Source organism: Pleurodeles waltl, chromosome 11 (genome assembly GCF_031143425.1).
Source record: "Pleurodeles waltl isolate 20211129_DDA chromosome 11, aPleWal1.hap1.20221129, whole genome shotgun sequence".
Classification (NCBI taxonomy): Eukaryota; Metazoa; Chordata; class Amphibia; order Caudata; family Salamandridae; genus Pleurodeles; species Pleurodeles waltl.
Window position 1 is genome coordinate 197,943,634 of NC_090450.1, and position 24,995 is coordinate 197,968,628.

The following is a 24,995-nucleotide window of genomic DNA, read 5'->3' on the forward strand; positions in this document are numbered from 1 at the left end:
CTGGAAAAGTATATGGATGTCATTAATCCCCCACTCGCAGAAACCTTGTACATCAAACTTTGTATTAGGATCTGGCCACTTAGATCTTTTGCAGCCAAATGGCATATCCCTCTATCAATACTGATATAACTTGCACCTTCTACCCCACGGTAAGTATTTTTTTTCTTTATTTTTTTTGCCATTGGGGGCTCTAACATGGCACAGGGTGCAATGGCCATGCTCAAGGGACACTTGTCCCCTGTGCTGGTCATTGGGGTGGTGGGCATGACTCCTGTCTTTCCTAAGACAGGAGTCATGTTTTTGGTGGTTGTGTGCCAGAAAATGGACTAGTCTGGTTAGAGGTATCTTTTGCCTCTAACCAGGCTAGTGTCATTTTCAGATGCTTAACCCCCTCCTTCCCTAATGCCACCCCAACCCGGCTAGCGTCTTTTTAAAGACGCTATCCCAAGTTTAGCACCGGCTTGCGCCATTCAATAAATACAGCACCCGGCTGGCATTGTAAAATGACGCAAGCTGGCGCTAAACTTTTTGCCGCAAAACTGCGTTAGCGCAGTTTTACAGCAAGAATAATAAATATGGGCCTCAGTCTATGGAATGGAAGTGAGAAATCCTCAGTCGAGCAAGGCAGCCAGATGTAGCCAAAGAGGACTTCACGTCCTTAGTTAACAGCTAGATGAGGTCTTGGTGAAGCAGTTTAATTTTGGCAGTAAACCTCCAAGTAGGATATATTTTAATTTTGAGCCCTCACTGGCCTGATACTTTTCACTCCTTCGTCTGGTGAAGATTTCTATGTTTGGACACATTTTGAAAGTTAGGTTCTTCTGGTGGGGCAGGACTGCAGACTGTAGCCAAAAAGGACTTCACAAGGTCAGGCAACTTCTCCACACGGTCCTGCTGATCAGGCTAGCTGCCGGAGAACAAAATAGCAGGAGCAACCTGAATCTTTGGTCCAGCAGTGATGCACCTTCATGGGAGCTGCTTGGCAGGTTACTCTCAGTCCACTGTACGTTATCAGAGCAAATAGTTGGCAAAAATGTTCTACATCCCAGGTTTTAGGAAACCTTCAAATTCACTTTGACAACAGCCAAAGGTCTGGGATCTTGGGGACAGCAGTTGGGTGTCAACACTCACACCAGCAGAGTCAAGCAGCAGGGTCCTGGGCGGGTCAAGTTGGAAGTGATCAGCTGGGAAAGCAGGAAAAAAGGCTTTGTGGAGTGTGCTGGAGGTAACTCCAGAATGCTTGAGTCCAGTTCTTTGTTCTGGGTGCAAGAGGAAGAGCAGGTACAGTCTTCAAGTCTCTTCTCAGGTCATAGAGAGCAGGCCCTGTCCTCTTCTGTCCTTCATGGGCCCAGAAGGGATCTGGGGAGGGTAACGGGGATGCCATATTTATAACCAGTGCCAGCCTATTGGAGAGGGAAACTCCTGGACACTCCCTAACCAATGGGGTAAACGTTCCCAGTGGTGACCGTACTCGTTTGCAGTACTTCCCATATGTTTTGGTGTAACCTATCCCACATGCTCCCTCGATACATATGTCCAACACAGCAGAAACCTTCTTACCATGATCAGCACTCCATGTGTCCATCCAGAGGTGCAGGGTATGATAATGGGCAAACCCTCATTTGTGGTCACTCTAAACCAGATACATGGCAGCTCTTCCCCACTGGCTTTGGAGCTAAGTTGACTAGCAGGACAAGCTGACTAGCAGGATGTTGGAAAATGGGTTATTGGTAAGGGCAGGTAGGTACCTACACCTAGCAATAGGCCACTAACCTCCACTAAGGTCCAGTTAGGTCTCAGTAAATTAACCCCAGCTCAATCCTTGGTAGCTTGGCAACGAGCATCAAGGCTTAACTTAGGAGACAGAGTGTAAAGCATTCAAATATCACAAAACTGTAATTAAATAAAACACAGGAAACAGTTTAAAAATCCAAAACCAATTTATAAAAATAGATTATATTTTTATCTTTAAAATGACACCAAAACGAAAAAATCGGATAAGGGGAACCGGAGATATGAATTTTTAAAGACTTATTATTTTTTTAGCGCCTAGAAACAAAAAGCGCCAATCGGGTCATCTGGTTGCACCTCGACCGGGGCAAAGTCAAAGTTTCAGGCCGACCGCGATGGAGCCCTGCTCGGCTACAGGCCGCGGGATGCCTCGGTTAAAATGTTACCTTCACACTTAGGGGGTGATTCCAACCCTGGCGGTCGGTGATAAAGCGGCGGCCAACCCGCCAACAGGCAGGCGGTCCAAAAAATGGAATTCTGACCCTGGCGGGAACCACCAACACAGCCCGCCACCTTAACACTCCGACCGCCACGGTGGACACACAAACAGCGCGCGGTCACCGCCAACAGGCAGGCGGCAGACAATGTACGGCCCACACTATCACAACTCACTAATCCGCCACCTTTTCCGGGGCGGGAGGCCCGCCGATAAAAACACGGCGGAAACAGACTACGAATGGGAAAACGCTCACCTATACACACTCCACGAGGACGGAGGACAGCATGGAACCCGAATTAAACATCCTACCTGCTCTTGTCTACCTGCTCATCTACCACGAGTACGAACGCCGGCGCAGACGACAACGGTGAGTACTGCACCTACGACACAGGGGAGGGGGGGTAGAAAAGGTTACGGGCACACACATATGCGACCCCCCCCCCCCCCCCAACTATCTACACACCAATGCAGAGCAACAAGTCACAGTGACACCACCCAAACCGCCCGGAATAATGCAAAGACATAATTAAACTGAGAAACAAAATTTATGTATAAAATAGGTTCTTTGAAGTCATGGTAAAATAGCAATATGAATTGTAAAAAATCCAGTAAGAACATTGCGAAACCGATAAACATAGGCAATAAGTCCTGCACAGTCACTTAAATTTCCACTGTCCGTGGGCCAAAGTGTATCAACACATGGGCAAAGCCCACACAGGAGACCTGAGTCCGTTGGAGAGAACACTGCTGGGGCATCAGATGACAAAACTACAGGCACCTCAGGGGGAAGGGAAAGGGGGGCACCTCAGCCACATGAGTCCACGACGCCAGATCCACGAAGGGGCCACCATGCCCACTGTGCCATCCTGGGGAGTGCAAAGCCACAGTCTCACAAGTCTCTACAGTGGGTGGTCTGCCCACTGTGCCATCCTGGGGAGTGCAAAGCCACAGTCTCTCAAGTCTCTACAGTGGGTGGTCTGCCCACTGTGCCATCCTGGGGAGTGCAAAGCCACAGTCTCACAAGTCTCTACAGTGGGTGGTCTGCCCACTGTGCCATCCTGGGGAGTGCAAAGCCACAGTCTCACAAGTCTCTACAGTGGGTGGTCTGCCCACTGTGCCATCCTGGGGAGTGCAAAGCCACAGTCTCACAAGTCTCTACAGTGGGTGGTCTGCCCACTGTGCCATCCTGGGGAGTGCAGATACACAGGCCATCAGGTGGATTACAGACTCCATAGGTAATGGAGGAGGCAGGGTGCCCGAGTGCAGCGTGAACACTAGCTCGACACAGAACCGGCACTGTCAATGGGCCAGCGGTGCTTGACAGGAAGGGCCCAGCGGAGCGGTGCTTGAGATGAAGGGCCCAGCGGAGCGGTGCTTGAGACGGCGGGGCCCAGCGGAGCGGTGCTTGAGATGAAGGGCCCAGCGCAGCGGTGCTTGACAGGAAGGGCCCAGCGGAGCGGTGCTTGACAGGAAGGGGCCAGCGGAGCGGTGCTTGAGACGGCGGGGCCCAGCGGAGCGGTGCTTGACAGGAAGGGCCCAGCGGAGCGGTGCTTGAGATGAAGGGCCCAGCGGAGCGGTGCTTGACAGGAAGGGCCCAGCGGAGCGGTGCTTGAGACGGCGGGGCCCAGCGGAGCGGTGCTTGACAGGAAGGGCCCAGCGGAGCAGTGCTTGAGATGAAGGGCCCAGCGGAGCGGTGCTTGACAGGAAGGGCCCAGCGGAGCGGTGCTTGAGACGGCGGGGCCCAGCGGAGCGGTGCTTGACAGGAAGGGCCCAGCGGAGCGGTGCTTGAGATGAAGGGCCCAGCGGAGAGGTCCTTGAGATGAAGAGCCCAGCGGAGCGGTGCTTGAGATGAAGGGCCCAGCGGAGCGGTGCTTGACAGGAAGGGCCCAGCGGAGCGGTGCTTGAGATGGCGGGGCCCTGTTCAGCGGTGCTCTTCACGGCGGGGCCCTGTTCAGCAGTGCTCTTCACAGCGGGGCCCTGTTCAGCGGTGCCTTTCTGCACGGCGGGGCCCTCTTCAGCGGTGCCTGTCTTGGCGGGGCCCTGTTCAGCGGTGCTCTTCACGGCGGGGCCCTGTTCAGCGGTGCCTTTCTGCACGGCGGGGCCCTCTTCAGCGGTGCCTTTCTGCACGGCGGGGCCCTCTTCAGCGGTGCCTGTGTTGGCGGGGCCCTGTTCAGCGGTGCTCTTCACGGCGGGGCCCTGTTCAGCGGTGCCTTTCTGCACGGCGGGGCCCTCTTCAGCGGTGCCTTTCTGCACGGCGGGGCCCTCTTCAGCGGTGCCTGTCTTGGCGGGGCCCTGTTCAGCGGTGCTCTTCACGGCGGGGCCCTGTTCAGCGGTGCCTTTCTGCACGGCGGGGCCCTCTTCAGCTGTGCCTGTCTTGGCGGGGCCCTGTTCAGCGGTGCTCTTCACGGCGGGGCCCTGTTCAGCGGTGCCTTTCTGCACGGCGGGGCCCTCTTCAGCGGTGCCTGTCTTGGCGGGGCCCTGTTCAGCGGTGCTCTTCATGGCGGGGCCCTGTTCAGCAGTGCTCTTCACGGCGGGGCCCTGTTCAGCGGTGCCTTTCTGCACGGCGGGGCCCTCTTCAGCGGTGCCTGTCTTGGCAGGGCCCTGTTCAGCTGTGCACTTCACGGCGGGGCCCTGTTCAGCGGTGCCTTACTGCACGGCGGGGCCCTCTTCAGCTTTGCCTTTCTGCACGGCGGGGCCCTCTTCAGCGGTGCCTGTCTTGGCAGGGCCCTGTTCAGCGGTGCTCTTCACGACGGGGCCCTGTTCAGCGGTGCCTTTCTGCACGGCGGGGCCCTCTTCAGCGGTGCCTGTCTTGGTGGGGCCCTGTTCAGCGGTGCTCTTCACGGCGGGGCCCTGTTCAGCGGTGCCTTTCTGCACGGCGGGACCCTCTTCAGCGGTGCCTTTCTGCACGGCGGGGCCCTCTTCAGCGGTGCTTGTCCAGTCATTCAAGGGAGCCAGACCTGGCCAGGACTCCCTGCTTAGTCGCCCTCCGACCGTGCAGTTGCTGGACCCTTCTGTGACGGAGTCCTGGGCCCGTGGGTGTCCTCCCTCACACCTGGGATGGGGCTTGTGGTGCCCTCCTGGTCCGCGCCCCTGCTGGCTGACTTCTCCGCCCTGCTGCCCTTGCCCTCCTTCGATGAGGCTCTCTGGCCCTTGCCTCCCCTGGATGTTGTGGCAGATGACGTCCCAGGTCTTTGCTCCTTGGGGGCAGCCGTGTCAGTCTTCTCGCGGCGGCCCTTGATTTTACGGGTCCTCTTTCCAGGTGGGGGGCTGGCTGTCCCCTTGCTGCTGGCCGATGTATCAGTGCTGGGAAAGGGTGGACTCCAAAACCCGTGCACAATCGTGACACTTGAAGCAGGGCTGGTGGTGGCTGAGGTGCTCTTGGGACTCTTAGCAGATGGAGGGGGTGGGTCAGGTGGGGCAAAGAGGTTAATTTTGGAGTGGTAAACTTTCTTATGACCAAGGTAAAGGGTAGGTGTAGTGGGAATGGGAGTGGATGAAGAGGATGTGGTTGTAGGAGAGTCAGGTGTGCTGTCTTTGGGTGCAGGTGCTTGTGACGTAGGCTGTGGTGATGTGGTTGGCTGTTGGGTGGGTGGCTGCCTGCGTTTGTTTGTCTTGGAAGAGGGGGTGACAGACACAGTGGGAGAGGACACAGGGGACGTGTAAATGGCAGTGGGGGTGGTGACTGCACGTGTGCGGAATGTACTGGAGGGTGTGCTGGTGATGGAAGTACTGGCTGATGGTGGTGTGCATGCAGGTGTGAGTGGAGACGTCACAGGGAGGGAGGAGGGAGACGAGGAGGAGGGGGACACAGAGGTGGGAGTGACTGTTGGCATGTCTGCATCTGGGTGTTGCTTGGGTGAATGCTTGTGGGATCTGTGGTGCTTATGTCTGGATGAGCTGCCCTTGGGTGTTGAGGTGTGTGCAGGCTGGTCTGATGGTGTGGATGGGATAGGCTGAGGAACAGGAGACAGAGACAGGGTGGAGGCAGTTAGAAGAGGGAGGCTGGAAACAGGGACAATGGCTGCCGTCAATGCTGAGGCCAGAGCATTGAACGATCGTTGATGGGCAGCCTGACCCGAATGAATGCCCTCCAGGTATGCATTGCTCCGATGCACCTCCCTCTCTACCCCCTGGATGGCATTCAAAAGGGTAGACTGCCCAACAATGATGATTTGTAGGAGGTCAATGACCTCCTCACTGAGGGCAGCAGGGGTAACTGGGGCAGGGCCTGAGGTGCCTGGGGCGAAGGAGATGCCCGCCTTCTTGGGCGAGCGGGCACGGAGCGAAGGCTGAGGGGCTGCTGGGAGGGCGGAGCTGGTGCGCTGGGTGGCGGCTGTACCTGTAGAGGCGGGGGGCCCGGATGTTGCCGCCACCGCTAGGGAGCTCCCTTCCGAGGACGTGTCGGTGTCGCTGGTGTCACCACGGGTCCCCGTTGTGGTGCTCCCCTCACCCTCCGTATCACTGGTGACCTCGGTGTCTGTACCATGGCCCACCGGGGCCTTGTGAGTTGCAGCTCCCTCGTGCTCCGATGCCAATTCTCCTCTGCCTGATGATGCTAATGCACACATGCACAAGTAGATAAAGAAAAAGGGTGGGGGGAGAAATAAAAACAGGTTGAGTGCATGCATTGTCAACACCGTTGGCGGAGAGGACAGACACAGGAGCCTCATGCACTACGCCACGCAATCGGGGTACATTACTCAGTACTTGTGACTAGGCCAACAGGTCTATGGACAACAAATGCGCACATGGGTGATGCTGGACCATCGATTGCTGTACTTGGCACCCTACAGAGGTGGGGGGCGGGGGCACAGGGCCATGCCTAAAGGAGGGGACTACACTACAGAAAGTGCCCTGGCCTAATGTCACCCACAGCCCTCCTTCCCCACCCAGACGCCTCCACTGCGTGTAAAGATAGCAGAATGTGCTGTTACTCACCCCCTTGTGTCTGCTGTGATGTCCTCACGCGCCCATCCAAATCGGGGTAGGCCACCGCCAGGATCCGGGACATCAGGGGGGTCAGGGTACGACTGGCACTCCTCCTAGGTTGGGAGGCCATCCCCAGCAGTGACTCGGCGGTCTTCCTGGTCCCTCGGCGGATGTCCTCCCACCTCTTTCGGCAGTGGGTGCCCCGTCTGTTGTGGACCCCCAGGGCCCGGACGTCCTTGGCGATGGCACGCCAAATGTCGACTTTCTGATGGGCGCTCACCTATTTGACATGTACAGGGTGGAATAGGAAATATCATCATTTGTCTGCATGTTAGGTGTGATTGCCCCCCCCTCCCCAACCTTGCCATGTGGCACATGCTCTCATCTGTCGTGCCTTGCACTACTCATTCTCTCCCCACCCCACCATCTGACATCCACCATACACAACCCAGGCATAGCCCATTCAACGTGCACCCAGTGTACTTACCTGTTGGTCTGGAGGACCGTAGAGTAGCGCATACTGGGGGAGGACCCCATCCACAAGTTTCTCCAACTCTTCAGAAGTGAAGGCAGAGGCCCTTTCCCCAGTCGCAGCAGCCATTGTCTCTTCCAGACCGAGGTCACAGCAGCACTTGCAGTATAGGTCCTCTCCTGTGGATGATCAGGTCTCGAGTGATTAATCAGATAGAAAATGGCAGTCACGGCCGCGGCGGTGCGTACCGCGGTGGTGCGTACCGCGACCGCCGGCGCACATCGTCATTGGCTCCTGAGACCCATAGGGTTCAATGTTAACCAATGCTGCTTTGCGCCGCGGTCTTCGACCGCCTACCGCCATGGTGAGCCACGCCAGCGCATTGACCTCACATCCCACTGTCACACTTCTCAGGTCAGGCAGCCGCCATTTCAAGGGCCCACATGGCTTAATTTCTACTGCGTCACACAGGCCTAGGCCTTGCATTGCCACTCATACAAGCCATTCAATGCATAGCAATTCGTGTACTGTGCAAGCTGTGGTTACGTACCTGTGGGTTGCTTGACTCTGCACTCCATGTTGTCCTTCCTAGGCACCGTCCGCTGGGACTTGCGAGGAGAAGGAGGAATCCTCCCGTGTACCGACCGCTGGTGGACCTGTCGACAATGGAAGAACGACATATTATACTTCGATACCGACTTGACAGAGCCACTATACATGAACTGTGCGCCCAGCTGGAGCCAGCCCTGATGTCCCCCATCCGCCAACCCACAGGAATTCCCCCTCTGGTGCAGGTTCAGTCAGTCCTCCATTTTTTTAGCAAGTGGGTCTTTTCAGACAACAGTGGCCATGTCATCAGGGATGTCTCAGCCCATGTTTTCCAAGGTTTTGTCCAGAGTGTTGTCTGCCCTGATGAAATACATGCGGAGCTACATTGTTTTCCCTGAGGAGGGTGATTTGGCCACTGTGAAGGGTGATTTCTATGCCCTTGGACATATCCCCAACATCATTGGTGCCATTGATGGGACCCATGTGGCTTTAGTACCTCCAAAAGACAATGAGCAGGTGTACAGAAACAGAATAAATTACCATTCGATGAATGTGCAGGTGGTCTGTTTGGCTGACCAGTACATCTCCCATGTAAATGCCAAGTTCCCTGGGTCAGTGCATGATGCGTATGTTATGCGAAATAGCAGCATCCCTTATGTGATGGAACAGCTACAGAGACAACGTGTGTGGCTAATAGGTGACTCTGGTTACCCCAACCTGCCTTGGCTATTGACCCCAGTGAGGAATCCCCGGACCAGGGCAGAGGAACGGTACAATGAGGCCCATGGGCGAACTAGGAGGATCATAGAAAGGACCTTCGGGGTCCTGAAGGCCAGGTTCAGGTGCCTGCATATGACAGGTGGATCCCTAATGTACTCACCAAAGAAGGTGTGCCAGATCATCGTGGCCTGCTGTATGCTTCACAATCTTGCATTGCGACGCCAAGTGCCTTTCCTGCAGGAGGATGGTCCAGATGGTGGTGTTGTAGCAGCTGTGGAGCCTGTGGAAAGTGAAGAGGAGGAAGACGACGGGGACGACACGGACAACAGGGACACAGTTATACAACAGTACTTTCAGTAGCACACAGGTAAGAATCACCCACGCCATTTTACATTTACTTACAGTCTCCTGCATCTCTACTTTCTGTGTTTCCCCCCAGTTCCTTTTAACAGATTTTTGACTTTCCCTTCACTTTTCAGAGCTGTATGACCCACTGCGTGACTTCTGCTTTGTTTGCCCATGGACTAAAGCTCATTGACATTGGTATGTTGTCTTCACACTGTAACTGAACATTATTGAACCGTTATGTGTAATACATTTGTTAAGAATACAAGCAGACTCCAGATTTTTGAAGTGCAATTAGTGATTTATTTTTAGTGCTACATATAGGTCCATGATAGTAAAACGGTGATGGGTGGGGGTGGAGTAATGTCCATGGCAGAGTCCAGTTCTCAGTTTCACAGGTGCATTGTCCATATGCCTGTGGAAGGATGGAGCAGGGGCTGTTTAAGGTTTGACAGGGTGACAATGTGGGACAGTGGGATGACATCAGGGGGTATCTTATGCTGGCGGGGATCTTGGCATCCTACTCTGTCTTCTTTTGTGATCTCAGGTTCCTCTTGCGGGGTGGTTGTTCTTCAGCAGGAGGTGGGGTTCTTGTGGCCTGTCGTTGTGTGGGGGCCTCCTGTCCACTAGCGCCGGCGGAGGTGGTAGGCTGTTCCAGGTCCAGGCTAGTGACAGGGGCCCTTTGGAGTGCCACATGGTCCCGCAATGTGGTGTCTATCCGGTTGAGGGCCAGGACTATGGTCCCCATTGCGGAACCGATGTTCCTGAGTTCGTCTCTGAACCCCATTTACCGTTCCTCCTGCTGTGCCTGGATCTCCTGGAACCTCGCCAGTACCGTCGCCATCGTCTCCTGGGAGTGGTGGTATGCTCCCATGATGGTGGTGAGGGCCTCTTGGAGAGTCGGTTCCCTGGGCCTGTCCTCCCCCCCCTGTCGCACAGCAGCCCTCCCAGTTCCCCTGTTTCCCCGGGCCTCTGTCCCCTGGACGGTGTGCCCACTACCACTGCCCCCAGGTCCCTGTTGTTGTTGGGGTGGTGGGTCAGCCTGGGTGCCCTGTAGTGGCGGACACACCGCTGATAGACGCTTCCTGGAGACAGAGGCATGGGCCAGCTGGGTGGGAGCTGTGCTGATATTCCCAGAGGGGGTTAGGTCTGCTGTGGCCTGTGTCTGTGTGTGGGGAACCGACCGTCCAGAGGTCCCCGATGGTCCGGGCTGGTCATCAGGTTCTAGGTCGACAGAGCTGCTGTCATCACTGGGGGCCTGTTCTGGGGGTGGGATGGACATCTCTGGACCCTCCGTGGCGGTGTGTTGGCGTTCGGGCCCTGCAAGGGTAATAGAGTATGGTTATTGCTTCTGTGTGTGCCATGGCGTGCGATTTGTGGGTGCCCTTGTCCCCCAGTGCTGGCATTCCCTTGTGGGAGGAGATGTGAGGGTGGTTTGTGGGGGGGGATGGGTATGTGCAGTGGTCATGCATAGGTGATGGGTGTCCATGGTTTGTGTTGGCATTCAGGGTTTGGTGTTGGGTTGGGTGGGTTGTGCTGGTGAGACATTGGCAGGGAGGATGTGTGCTGGGGGGTTGGGGGTGAGGGTGGGGGTGTGGGTTGGCATGCTAGTGGTTGGAGGGGGGTGAAGTAGTTGAGATTAGACTTACCAGAGTCCATTCCTCCGGCTACTCCAGCGAGGCCGTCAGGATGCAGGATGTTAAAGACCTCTTGCTCCCATGCTGTGAAGTCGGGTGGAGTGGGTGGGGGTCCGCCGCCAGTCTTCTGCACAGCGATGTTGTATCTTGACACCATCGAGCGCACCTTCCCCCGTAGGTCGTTCCAGCGCTTTCGGATGTCTTCCCGATTTCTGGGATTCTGTCCCACAGCGTTGACCCTGTCGACAATCCTTTGCCATAGCTCCGCCTTCCTGGCTATTGTGGTGTGCTGCACCTGTGTGCCGAAGAGCTGGGGCTCTACCCTTATTATTTCCTCCACCATGACCCTGAGTTCTTGGTCTGAGAACCTGGGGTGTCTTTGGGGTGCCATGGGGTGGTGTGGATGAGGTGTGGGGTGGTGTTTGTGGTGATGTGAGTGGTGGTGTGTGGTGATGTGTGCGTAGATGTGGTGTGGGTGATGATGTTGGGTTCCTGTGTGTGTTGTGGTTTGCGTTCCCTGTGCTCTCTCTCTGTGTATTGCTCCTTGTCTCTGAATTTCGATTTGTAGGGGTTTGTGGGTGATGTGGGTGTGTGTTTTATATGGTGATGGGTGTGTGGGAGTTTTGTGTGTATGTGTCTCAGGTGTGTGTATTTTGAATTGTCCAATGTGGCTGTGTTTTGTAAGGGTGTGTGTATTTTGACCGCGGCGGTGTGTACCGCCAATGGAATACCGCGGTTGAAAGACCGCCGCGTGGATTCGTGGGTCGTAATGGCATGGGCGTATTTCTGTTGGCGTGACGGTGGAGGTTTGGTCATCTCCAGCTTATCGCTGCCCGCTGATGAGGCGGACTTCCGTGGATGTCGGGTTTTTGGCGGTTTGCCAGTTGGAGGTCAGAATGACCATGGCGGTTTACCGCGGCCGCGGCGGTATAATGGCGGACTTTTGACCGGCGGTAAGGGCCTTTTACCGCCGAGGTCAGAATGACCCCCTTAGTCTTTTTTTCGAAGATTTTCTTCAGCGGGACGAACCTGCCAGTCCAATCCGACCTCCTGGAGCCCTTCCCAGGATACGCGATGCTGGAATCCTCAGTGGAGATTTTTACCTTCGGACTTAGTCGTTTTTTCGAGGTGAAAATCCTTCGACCGGGGTAAAGCTGGATCTTGATCCGACGTCCATGGAGCCCTCCTCGGATACGCTGGCTGGGAGGTCCCGGTCAACTTTTTACCTTCGGACTTAGTCTCTTTTTCAGAGATTTTTCTTTACCGGGACGAACCAGCAAATCAGGCCGGGTCGCGGTTGAGGCAAGCCGGCTAGAGTTGCTGCGGCGGGTCGGTCCTTCTATGGAGCTTTTTTACAAAAATTCTCCAAACTTCTGGGGCTTCTCCCAGATGTCCTTTTAAGGTTCTTTTGGGGTCCACAGCTCACCCCAAGGGTCTAGAAGTTCTGAGATGGTCCTTGGGGGGTGCGGACTACAACTCCCAGAATGCACCTGGCGCAAACTCCTTTTTGGCCACTGGACAGTGGTCAGCTGGTCGCTTTCTTCAGGAGTTGGTGCAGGGGACTCTGGTTAGCAATTTTTCACCTGTAGCAAACAGGGAGTCCCTCCTTGAACCAGTTGTAGCCAGGCAAAGTCCTTCTTGTGATGAAGCCCAAGTGTGCAGCTGGTGCAGTCCTTCTGAGTGCAGGTTCCAGGTGCAGGCCAGGGGTCCAGCAGGGCAGTCCTTCTTCTTCTGTTGTTCTTCCTTGTTGGATGTGGTAGGGAACTGAGGTGTGGGTGCAGGTCTGCCAGTTTTATCCTTGCTCCTGGGTGAAAAGCAGGGGGGTCCTGGTTCTCCAATCAGGTGCAGGGTCCTTCCCCCTGTGATGACCACTTCCTGGGAAGTGTGGCAAAAATCAATCCCAGGAGGCAACATTCTCTAAAAATCCATCATGGCTGAATCTGATTTTTGGAGGTTACATCTGGCTGAGCCCACCCACTGGTGTGGCTAAAAATCATAAACCCACCCCTCTCCTGCCCTCTCCTAATCTAATCAAGGGGGCACCTAGTTGTCTGGGGTTGCAGGATGTGGGGGTGTTGCTGGTTGCACCAAATGTCCTTCTCTGCCTTTGAAGACCAGTTTGGCAGCCCTCCCCCTTCCTGCCTCACTATCTGCTGAGGGGAGATTCCTTCCCACAGGCACATTCCTTTGTGTGAAGCCAGGCCACTTCACACCTCATCAAGGCAGCTTGGCTAAGCTGCTCAAGGCTGGCCAATCAGAGCACAGCAGCAAAAACAATGCAGGGCTGAAATTCGCAACTTTTCAGGTAAAGTTTAAAACTCTTTACCTGAACAAGTTATATTAAATCCAACAACTGGAAGTTGTAGGATGTATTACAACAATTAATTTGATACCAAACTCTTGGTATGCATCATTTAAGGAGACTTTAAAAATTAAAATAAAGTCTCCCCATTGTAGCCTATGAAGGCCATTTACTACAATGAGGGAAAAACGAATTTGGCTGTTTTTACCTCACCAGGGCTTATAAAACTATTTTTATAAAGTCTCTGCTTATAGTTACATGGCACCTAGCCCTAGGGGCACATAGGGCACACCTTAGGGGTGACTTACATGTAAAAATAAGGTAGTTTAAGACTTTAGAGCTACTTTTAATTCCAAAGTCGAATTTGCATATAACTTTAATTTAAAAGCAGCCAGCAAGGCAGGCCTGCCTTTAAAATGACACTGGGCACCTCAGCAGTGCACCTATGGGTGCACCACCTATGCTGTGGTCCCTAAACCTACATGCCCTACCATATACTAGGGACTTATAGGTAGGTTAACTTAGCCAATTATAATTAGCCTAATTAGCATATCCATTTTACACAGAGCACAGGCCCTGGGACTGGTTAACAGTACCCAGGGTACCATCAGAGTCAGGAAAACACCAGCAAAAAGTGGAAAATGGGGGCAAAAAGTTAGGGGGCCTCTGCAATCAGCCCTGTTTTCTCACACAGGACAAAGGGGAAGCAGGTCTAGGTGTGAACTACATCTGCAGACAAATGGGTAGGCAGCCTTTGAATCTCAGGAAGGGGCTTGCTACAGCTTCCAGATCATCCTACTCAAGGAAGGAAAAAATATCTTAACATCCAAGCCCTTTGCACACTGACTGGGATGAACCCACATCTCACCATAGGTGAGACATCAGCATCAGTGTTGTTCCAAAATAATAATATAAAATCCATTGTGACCATTAAGTTGAACTTTTAACTACTGTTAAAATGAGTCTATGGATTATATTTCTAGCTTCTCCCAAACTGAAATCAAGCACTCCACGTAGTTATAGTTTACCCAGTATTTTCGTACCCAAGGGCAAGCTTTGCCACATTGAAAACTGACTGTGTAGGTTTTTCACTGGCAGGACATGTAAAATATTAAATATGCATTTCCTGTTTTTTACATACAATGCCCCCAGCCTTATGGGCTTTCAGGGCCCACCCTTATGGCAACTTATAAGTACTAAAAAGGAAGGTTTAGGCGTGGATTTTTCTTTTTCTTTTTTACCGGTTGAATTGCTGTTTAAATCTGCATACCCAGGTTGCAGGGGCAGGTCTGGTGATATGTTTTCTTGTGCTACTTTAGTGGGTGCCACTTGTATCATTTAATGAACAGGTCCTGTGTACATGCAGTATCATAGAACCTAGACTAGGGTGCACTCAACCATGTTTTATGCTCACTAGTGATCTGATGATGTGAACTTACTGTTAGAAATGGGGTCTTTGGTTGGCAGTCAGGTTACCCCCTGTCCAAGCAAGGACTCTCACTCTAGTCAGGGTAAGTCACACACAATCCAAATTATCCTGTGCCCACCCTCTGGTAGCTTGGCACTGAGCAGTCAGGCTTAACTTAGAAGGCAATGTGTAAAGTATTTGTGCAATAAATCATAAAATAACACAATATAGCACCACAAAAATACACACACAATGTTTAGAATTTTTTAAAATATTTATCTGGGTATTTGCAGGTCAAAACTATCAAAAATGCAATAAGTAAATGTAGAGATATCACTGAAAAGTGATATAAAGGTGGTCATTCTGACCTCGGCGGTAAAAGGCTCTTACCGCCGGTCAGAAGTCCGCCATTCTACCGCCGCGGCCGCGGTAAACCGCCAAGGTCATTCTGATCCACAACTGCCAAGCCGCCAAAAACCCGACATCCACGGAAGGCCGCCTCATCAGCGGGCAGCGATAAACTGAAGATGACCAAACCTCCACCGCCACGCCAACACAAACACGCCCATGCCATTACGACCCACGAATCCACGCGGCGGTCATTCAACCGCGGTATTCCATTGGCGGTACACACCGCCGCGGTCAAAATACACACCCAGCTCCAAAACACAGCCACATTGGACAATTTGAAATACACACACCTGATACACATACAAACACCACCCCCACACATCCAAGCAACTATAAAACACACACCCACATCACCCACAAACCCCCACTAGTTGGAAATCGGAGAGAAGGCGAGAGAGAGAGAGAGAGAGCGAGCACAGCAATCGAAAACCCCAACACACACAGGAACCCAACATCATCAGCCACACCACATCTACGCACACATCACCACACACCACCACTCACAGCACCACAAACACCACCCCACACCTCATCCACACCAGTCCATGGCACCCCAAAGACACCCCAGGTTTTCCGACCAAGAACTCAGGGTCATGGTGGAGAAAATTATAAGGGTAGAGCCCCAGCTCTTCAGCACACAGGTGCAACACACCACAATAGCCAGGAAGGCGGAGCTATGGCAGAGGATCGTCGCCAGGGTCAACGCTGTGGGACAGCATCCCAGAAACCGGGAAGACATCCGAAAGCGCTGGAATGACCTACGGGGGAAGGTACGGTCGATGGTCTCACGACACAACATCGCTGTGCAGAAGACTGGCGGCGGACCACCACCCACTCCTCCCGAATTCACAGCATGGGAGCAAGAGGTCTTGAACATCCTGCATCCTGCGGGCCTCGCTGGAGTAGGCGGAGGAATGGACTCTGGTAAGTCTAGTCTCAACTACTCCCCCCCCCAACCACCAGCATGCCAACCCACACTCACCCCCAACCCCCCAGCACACATCCTCCCTGCCAATGTCTCACCAGCACAACCCACCCAACCCAAAACCAAACCCTGAATGCCAACACAAACCATGGACACCCATCACCTATGCATGACCACTGCACATACCCATCCCCCCCACAAACCACCCTCACAACTCCTGCCACAAGGGAATGCCAGCACTGGGGGACAAGGGCACCCACAAATCGCACGCCATGGAACACACAGAAGCAATAACCATACTCTTTCCCCCCTGCAGGGCCCGAACGCCAACACACCGGCCAGGAGGGTCCAGATATGTCCATCCCACCCCCAGAACAGGCCCCCAGTGAGGACAGCAGCTCTGTCGACCTAGAACCTGATGACCAGCCCGGACCATCGGGGACCTCTGGACAGTCGGTTCCCCACACACAGACACAGGCCACAGCAGACCTAACCCCCTCTGGGAATATCAGCACAGCTCCCACCCAGCAGGCCCATGCCTCTGTCTCCAGGACAGGTCAATCAGCGGTGTGTCCGCCACTACAGGGCACCCAGGCTGACCCAACACCCCAACAACAACAGGGACCTGGGGGCAGTGGTAGTGGGCACACCGTCCAGGGGACAGAGGCCCGGGGAAACAGGGCAACTGGGAGGGCTGCAGTGCGACAGGGGGGGGGGGGCAGGCCCAGGGAACCGACTCTCCAAGAGGCCCTCACCACCATCATGGGAGCATACCACCGCTCCCAGGAGACGATGGCGACGGTACTGGCCAGGTTCCAGGAGATCCAGGCACAGCAGGAGGAACGGTACATGGGGTACAGAGAGGAGCTCAGGAACATCGTCCTGGCCCTGAACCTAATAGTCACCACATTGCGGGACCCTGTGGCACCCCAAAGGGCCCCTGTCACCAGCCCGGACCAGGAACAGCCTACCACCTCCGCCGGCGCTTGTGGTCAGGAGGCCCCCACACAACGACGGGCCACCAGAACCCCACCTCCTGCTGAAGATCAACCACCCCGCAAGAGGAGCCTGAGATCACAAAGGAAGACAGAGTAGGATGCCAAGACCCCCGCCAGCATAAGATCCCCCCAGATGTCATTCCACTGTCCCACAATGTCACCCTATCCAACCTTGAACTGCCCCTGCTCCATCCTTCCACAGGCATATGGACAATGCACCTGTGCGACCGAGAACTGGACTCTGCCATGGACATCACTCCACCCCCACCCATCACCGTTTTACTATCATTGATCTATATGTAACACTTTAAATAAATCACTAATTGCACTTAAAACACTCAGGAGTCTGCTTGTATTCTTAACAAATGTATTACACATAACTGTTCAAAAATGTTCAGTTACATTGTGATGACAACATACCAATGTCAATGTGCTTTACTCCATGGGCGAACAAACCAGAAGTCACGCAGTGGTTCATACAGCTCTGAAAAGGGAAGGGAAAGTCACAATTCAGTTGAAAGGAACTGGGGGGAAACACAGAAAGTAGAGATGCAGGAGGCCAGAGGTAAATGTAAAATGGCGTGGGGGATTCTTACCTGGGTGCTACTGAAAATACTGTTGTATGACTGTGTCCCTGTTGTCCGTGTCGTCCCCGTCGTCTTCCTCTTCTTCACTCTCCGCAGGCTCCACAGCTGCAACAACACCACCATCCGGACCATCCTCCTGCAGAAAAGGCACCTGGCGTTGCAATGCAAGATTGTGAAGCATACAGCAGGCCACGATGATCTGGCACACCTTCTTGGGTGAGTACATTAGGGATCCCCCTGTCATATGCAGGCACCTAAACCTGGCCTTCAGGAGGCCGAAGGTCCTTTCTATGATCCTCCTAGATCGCCCATGGGCCTCATTGTACCGTTCCTCTGCCCTGGTCTGGGGATTCCTCACTGGGGTCAGTAGCCACGGCAGGTTGGGGTAACCAGAGTCACCTATTAGCCACAAACGGTGTCTCTGTAGCTGTTCCATCACTTAAGGGATGCTGCTATTTCGCATAACATACGCGTCATGCACTGACCCAGGGAACTTGGCATTTACATGGGAGATGTACTGGTCAGCCAAACAGACCACCTGGACATTCATCGAATGGTAACTTTTCCTGTTTCTGTACACCTACTCATCGTCTTTTGGGGGTACTAAGGCCACATGGGTCCCATCAATGGCACCAATGATGTTGGGGATATGTCCAAGGGCATAGAAGTCACCCTTCACAGTGGCCAAATCACCCTCCTCAGGGAAAATAATGTAGCTCTGCATGTATTTCGTCAGGGCAGACAACACTCTGGACAAAATCTTGGAAAACATAGGCTGAGACATCCCTGATGACATGGCCACTGTTGTCTGAAAAGACCCACTTGCCAAAAAATGGAGGACTGACAGAACCTGCACCAGAGGGGGAATTCCTGTGGGTTGGCGGATGGGGGACATCAGTGCTGGCTCCAGCTGGGCACACAGTTCATGTATAGTGGCTCGGTCAAGTCGGTATCGAAGTATTATATGACGTTCCTCCATTGTCGACAGGTCCACCAGCGGTCGGTACACGGGAGGATTCATCCTTCTCCTCGCAAGTCCCAGCGGACGGTGCCTAGGAAGGACAACATGGAGTACAGAGTCAAGCAACCCACAGGTACGTAACTACAGCTTGCACAGTACACGATTCTCAATGCATTGAATGGCTTGTATGAGTGGGAATGCAAGGCCTAGGCCTGTGTGACGCAGTAGAAATAAGCCATGTGGGCCCTTGAAATGGCGGCTGCCTGACCTGAGAAGTGTGACAGTGGGATGTGAGGTCAATGCGCTGGCGTGACACACCGTGGCGGTAGGCAGTCGAAGACCGCGGCGCCAAGCCGCATTGGTTAACATCGAACCCTATGGGTTTCACGAGCCAATGACTAGGTGCGCCGGCGGTCGCGGAACGCACCCCAGCGGTACGTACTGCCGCGGGCGTGACCGCCATTTTCTATCAGCTTAATCACTCGAGACCTGATCATCCACAGGAGAGGACCTATACTGCAAGTGGTGCTGTGACCTCGGTCTGGGAGATACAATGGCTGCTGCGACTGGGGAAAGGGTCCCTGCCTTCACTACAGAAGAGTTGGAGAAACTTGTCGATGGGGTCCTGCCCCAGTATGCGCTACTCTACGGTCCTCCAGACCAACAGGTAAGTACACTGGGTGCACGTTGAATGGGCTATGCCTGGGTTGTGTATGTTGGATGTAAGATGGTGGGGTGGGGAGACAATGACGAGTGCAAGGCACGAAAGATGAGAGCATGCGCCACATGGCAAGGTTGGGGAGGGGGGGCCAATCGCATCTATCATGCGGAAAATTGATGATATTTCAATTTCCACCCTGTACATGTCAAATAGGTCAGCGCCCATCAGAAAGTCGACATTTGGCGTGCCATCGCCAAGGAAGTCCGGAACCTGGGGGTCCACAACAGACGGGGCACCCACTGCCGCAAGAGGTGGGAGGACATCCGCCGCGGGACCAGGAAGACCGCCGAGTCACTGCTGGGCATGGCCTCCCAACCTAGGAGGGGTGCCAGTCGTACCCTGACCCCCCTGATGTCCCGGATCCTGGCGGTGGCCTACCCCGATTTGGATGGGCGCGTGAGGACATCACAGCAGACACAAGGGGGTGAGTAGCAGCACATTCAGCTATCATTACGCGCAGTGGAGGTGCCTGGGTGGGGGAAGAGGGCTGTGGGTGACATTTGGCCAGGGCGCTTTCCGTAGTGTAGTCCTCTCCTTTAGCCATGTCCCTGTGCCCCCGCCCCCCACCTCTGTAGGGTGACAAGTACAGCTATCCATGGTCCTGCATCACCCATGTGCGCGTTTGTTTTCCCGAGACCTGTTGGCCTAGTCACAAGTACTGAGTAGTGTACCCCGATTGCGCGGCTTAGTGCATGAGGCTCCTGTGTCTGTCCTCTCCGCCAACGGTGTTGACAATGCATGCACTCAACCTGTTTTTATGTCTCCCCCACCCTTTTTCTTTATCTTCTTGTGCATGTGTGCATTAGCATCATCAGGTGGAGGAGAATTGGCACCGGAGCACGAGGGAGCTGCTACTCACAAGGCCCCGGTGGGCCATGGCACAGACACCGAGGCCACCAGTGATACGGAGGGCGAGGGGAGCTTCACAACGGGGAGCCGTGGTGACACCAGCGACACCGACACGTCCTCGGATGGGAGCTCCCTAGCGGTGGCGGCAACATCCATGCCCCCCGCCTCTACAGGTACAGCCGCCACCCAGCGCACCAGCTCCGCCCTCCCAGCAGCCCCTCCGCCTTCGCTCCGTGCCCGCTCGCCCAAGAAGGCGGGCGTCTCCTTCGCCCCAGGCACCTCAGGCCCTGCCCCTGTTACCCCTGATGCCCTCAGTGAGGAGGTCATTGACCTCCTACAGACCATCATTGTTGGGCAGTCTACCCTTTTGAATGCCATCCAGGGGGTAGAGAGGGAGGTGCATCGTAGCAATGCATACCTGGAGGGCATTCATTCGGGTCAGGCTGCCCATCAACGATCGTTCAATGCTCTGGCCTCAGCACTGACGGCAGCCATTGTCCCTGTTTCCAGCCTCCCTCTTCTAACTGCCTCCACCCTGTCTCTGTCTCCTGTTCCTCTGCCTATCCCACCCACACCATCAGACCAGCCTGCACACACCTCAACACCCAAGGGCAGCTCATCCAGACATAAGCACCACAGATCACACAAACATTCACCCAAGCAACACCCAGATGCAGACATGCCAACAGCCACTACCACCTCTGTGTCCCCCACCTCCTCGTCTCCCTCCTCCCTCCCTGTGACGTCTCTACTCACACCTGCATGCACACCACCAACAGCCAGTACTTCCATCACCAGCACACCCTCCAGTCCAGTCCGCACACGTGCAGTCACCACCCCCACTGCCATTTACACGTCCCCTGTGTCCTCTCCCACTGTGTCTGTCACCCCCTCTTCCAAGACACACAAACGCAGGTAGCCACCCACCCAACAGCCAACCCCCTCACAACAGCCTCCAGCCCATGCACCTTCACCCAAGGACAGCACACCTGACTCTCCTACAACCACCTCCTCTTCCTCCACTCCCATAACCACTACACCTACCCTTCACCCTGGTCCTAAAAAACTTTACATCTCCAATCTTGACCTCTTTCCCTCACCTGACCCCCCCCCTCCATCTGCTAAGAGTCCCAAGAGCGCCTCAGCCACCACCAGCCCGGCTTCAAGGGTCACCGTAGTGCATGGATTTTGGAGTCCCCCCTTTGCCAGCAGTGATACATCGGTCAGCAGCAAGGGGACAGCCAGCTCCCCCCCCCTGGAAAGAGGACCCGTAAAGTAAGGGGCCGCCGCGGGACGACTGACACGGCTGCCCCCAAGGACCAAAGTTCTGCCACTTCACCTGCCACAACATCCAGGGGAGGCAAGGCCCAGAGAGCCACATCGAAGGGGGGCAAGGGCAGCAGGGCGGAGAAGTCAGCCAGCAGGAGCGCGGACCAGGAGGGCCCCACAAGCCCCATCCCAGGTGTGAGGGAGGACACCCAAGGGCCCAGGACACCGTCACCGAAGGGTCCAGCAACTGCACAGTCGGAGGGCAACTGAGCAGGGAATCGTGGCCAGGTCTGACTCCCTTGACTTACAGAACAAGCACCGCTGAACAGGGCCCCGCCGTCCAGAAAGGCACCGCTGAACAGGGCTCCGCCGTGCAGAAAGGCACCGCTGAACAGGGCCCGCCGTCCAGAAAGGGACCGCTGAACAGGGCCCCGCCGTGCAGAAAGGCACCGCTGAACAGGGCCCCGCCGTCCAGAAAGGCACCGCTGAACAGGGCCCCGCCGTCCAGAAAGGCACCGCTGAACAGGGCCCCGCCGTCCAGAAAGGCACCGCTGAACAGGGCCCCGCCGTCCAGAAAGGCACCGCTGAACAGGGCCCCGCCATGCAGAAAGGCACCGCTGAACAGGGCCCCGCCATCCAGAAAGGCACCGCTGAAGAGGGCCCCGCCGTCCAGAAAGGCACCGCTGAACAGGGCCCCGCCGTCCAGAAAGGAACCGCTGAACAGGGCCCCGCCGTCCAGAAAGGCACCGCTGAACAGGGGCCCTTCATCTCAAGCACCGCTCCACTGGGCACCGCCGTCTCTGCACCGCTCCGCTGGGCCCTTCATCTCAAGCACCGCTCCGCTGGGCCCCTCATCTCAAGCACCGCTCCGCTGGCCACCGCCGTCTCTGCACCGCTCCGCTGGGCCCTTCATCTCAAGCACCGCTCCGCTGGGCCCTTCATCTCAAGCACCGCTCCGCTGGGCCCTTCCTGTCAAGCACCGCTCCGCTGGGCCCCGCCGTCTCAAGCACCGCTCCGCTGGGCCCTTCCTGTCAAGCACCGCTCCGCTGGGCCCCGCCGTCTCAAGCACCGCTCCGCTGGGCCCTTCCTGTCAAGCACCGCTCCACTGGGCCCTTCCTGTCAAGCACCGCTCCGCTGGGCCCGCCGTCTCAAGCACCGCTCCGCTGGGCCCTTCCTGTCAAGCACCGCTCCGCTGGGCCCCGCCGTCTCAAGCACTGCTCCGCTGGGCCCTTCCTGTCAAGCACCGCTCCGCTGGGCCCCGCCGGGCCCCGCCGGGCCCCGCCGGGCCCCGCCGTATCAAGCACCGCTCCGCTGGGCCCTTCATCTCAAGCACCGCTCCGCTGGGCCCCGCCGTCTCAAGCACCGCTCCGCTGGGCCCTTCCTGTCAAGCACCGCTCCGCTGGGCCCCGCCGTCTCAAGCACCGCTCCGCTGGGCCCTTCCTGTCAAGCACCGCTCCGCTGGGCCCCGCCGTCTCAAGCACCGCTCCGCTGGGCCCTTCCTGTCAAGCACCGCTCCGCTGGGCCCTTCCTGTCAAGCACCGCTCCGCTGGGCCCTTCCTGTCAAGCACCGCTCCGCTGGGCCCCGCCGTCTCAAGCACCGCTCCGCTGGGCCCTTCCTGTCAAGCACCGCTCCGCTGGACCCCGCCGTCTCAAGCACCGCTCCGCTGGGCCCTTCCTGTCAAGCACAGCTCCGCTGGGCCCTTCCTGTCAAGCACCGCTCCGCTGGGCCCCGCGGTCTCAAGCACCGCTCCGCTGGGCCCTTCCTGACAAGCACCGCTCCGCTGGGCCCTTCCTGTCAAGCACCGCTCCGCTGGGCCATTCATCTCAAGCACCGCTGGCCCAATGACAGTGCCGTTTCTGTGTCGTGCTACTGTTCACGCTGCACTCGGGCCACCCTGCCTCCTCCATTGCCTGTGGAGACTGTTATCCACTTGATAGACTGTGGCTTTGCACTCCCCAGGATATGACAGTGGGCAATCCACCCACTGTAGAGACTTGAGAGACTGTGGCTTTGCACTCCCCAGGATTGAACAGTGGGCAACACACCCACTGTAGAGACTTGAGAGACTGTGGCTTTGCACTCCCCAGGATGGCACAGTGGGCATGGTGGCCCCTTCTTGGATCTGGCGTCGTGGACTCATGTGGCTGTGGTGCCCCCCCTTCCCTTCCCCCTGAGGTGCCTATAGTTTTATCATCTGATGTCCCTGCAGTGTTCTCTCCAACGGACTCAGGTCTCCTGTGTGGGCTTTGCCCATGTGTTGATACACATTGGCCCACGGACAGTTGAATTTTCAGTGACTGTGCTGGACTTATTGCCTCTATTTATCTGTTACGCAATGTTTACACTTGGATTTATTTGAATCATTTTCCCATTTTACCATGACTTCAATGAACCTATTTTATACATAAATTTATTTTCGCACTTTAATTTTATCTTTTCGTTATTCCGGGGGGTTTGGGTGGGGTCACTTTGACTTGGTGCTCTGCATTGGTGTATAGATAGTTGGGGGGTGGGTGTGATGCGTATGTGTGTGCCCGTAACCCTCCCTCCTCCCCCCGTCCCCTGTGTCGTAGGTGCGGTACTCACCGTTGTCGTCTGCGCCGGAGTTCGTACTCGTGGTAATGAGCAGGTAGACGAGAGCAGGTAGGATGTTCAATTCGGGCTCCATGCTGTCCTCCGTCCTCGTGGAGTGTATAGAGGTGAGCGTTTTCCCGTTCGTAGTGTGTTTCCGCCGTGTTTTTATCGGCGGGGCTCCCGCCCCGGAAAAGGTGGCGGATTGGTGAGTTGTGATAGGGTGGGCGGTACATTGTCTGCCGCCTGCCTGTTGGCGGTGACCACCGCGCTGTTTGTCTGTCCCGCCATGGCGGTCGGAGTGTTAAAGTGGCGGGCTGTGGTGGCGGTTCCCGCCAGGGTCAGAATTCCATTTTTTGGACCGCCAGCCTGTTGGCGGGTTGGCCGCCGCTTTATCACCGACCGCCAGGGTCAGAATGACCCCCAAAGTGTCTTAAGTCTTTTTAAAGCAAACAAAGGTGGTCATTATGAACACGGAGGTAAACTCCGCCAACCGCTGTGGCAACGGTGAACAGAAGCCCGCCATTGGTGGTGAATAGAAACCTGCCATATAATGAACCAAAATCCCAACCCTGACAAATATCACCAGACCACCAGTCACCGCCATGACCTTGTCGGCGGAAATGCTCACCTCTCCACCCGCCACCGCCAAGCACACCCAATTCCCGCCCTCCAAATAATGATGCACAAATCACCTTGGCGGACAGTGGAGGCCGGACGACCATTGGCTGTGCCGACCGCCACGGGCGGCAAGTGGACTTAACAGCAAGAAGTGCACATATTGGTTAAGCTTGAAACCCACACACCTGACACACATCCTAAACCCCATAAAACACTCATAGAAACACCCCACAATCCTTTGCAATGAAACCAGGCCAAAGAAGACTGAGAGCACCAGAAGCAGACACCAAACGCCACAATACACATGACGCACACCTACCCACATAAGAGCACCCTCACCGCGTTTCCAGCCCTGACACCATTCACCTCACTCACCATGTCACCCCCCAAACATCCACGCTTCACAGAAAGGGAGCTAAGGACAATGGTGGATGAGATCCTGAAGGTGGAGCCACAAATATTTGGGGCCCAGGTGCAGCACACACCCAT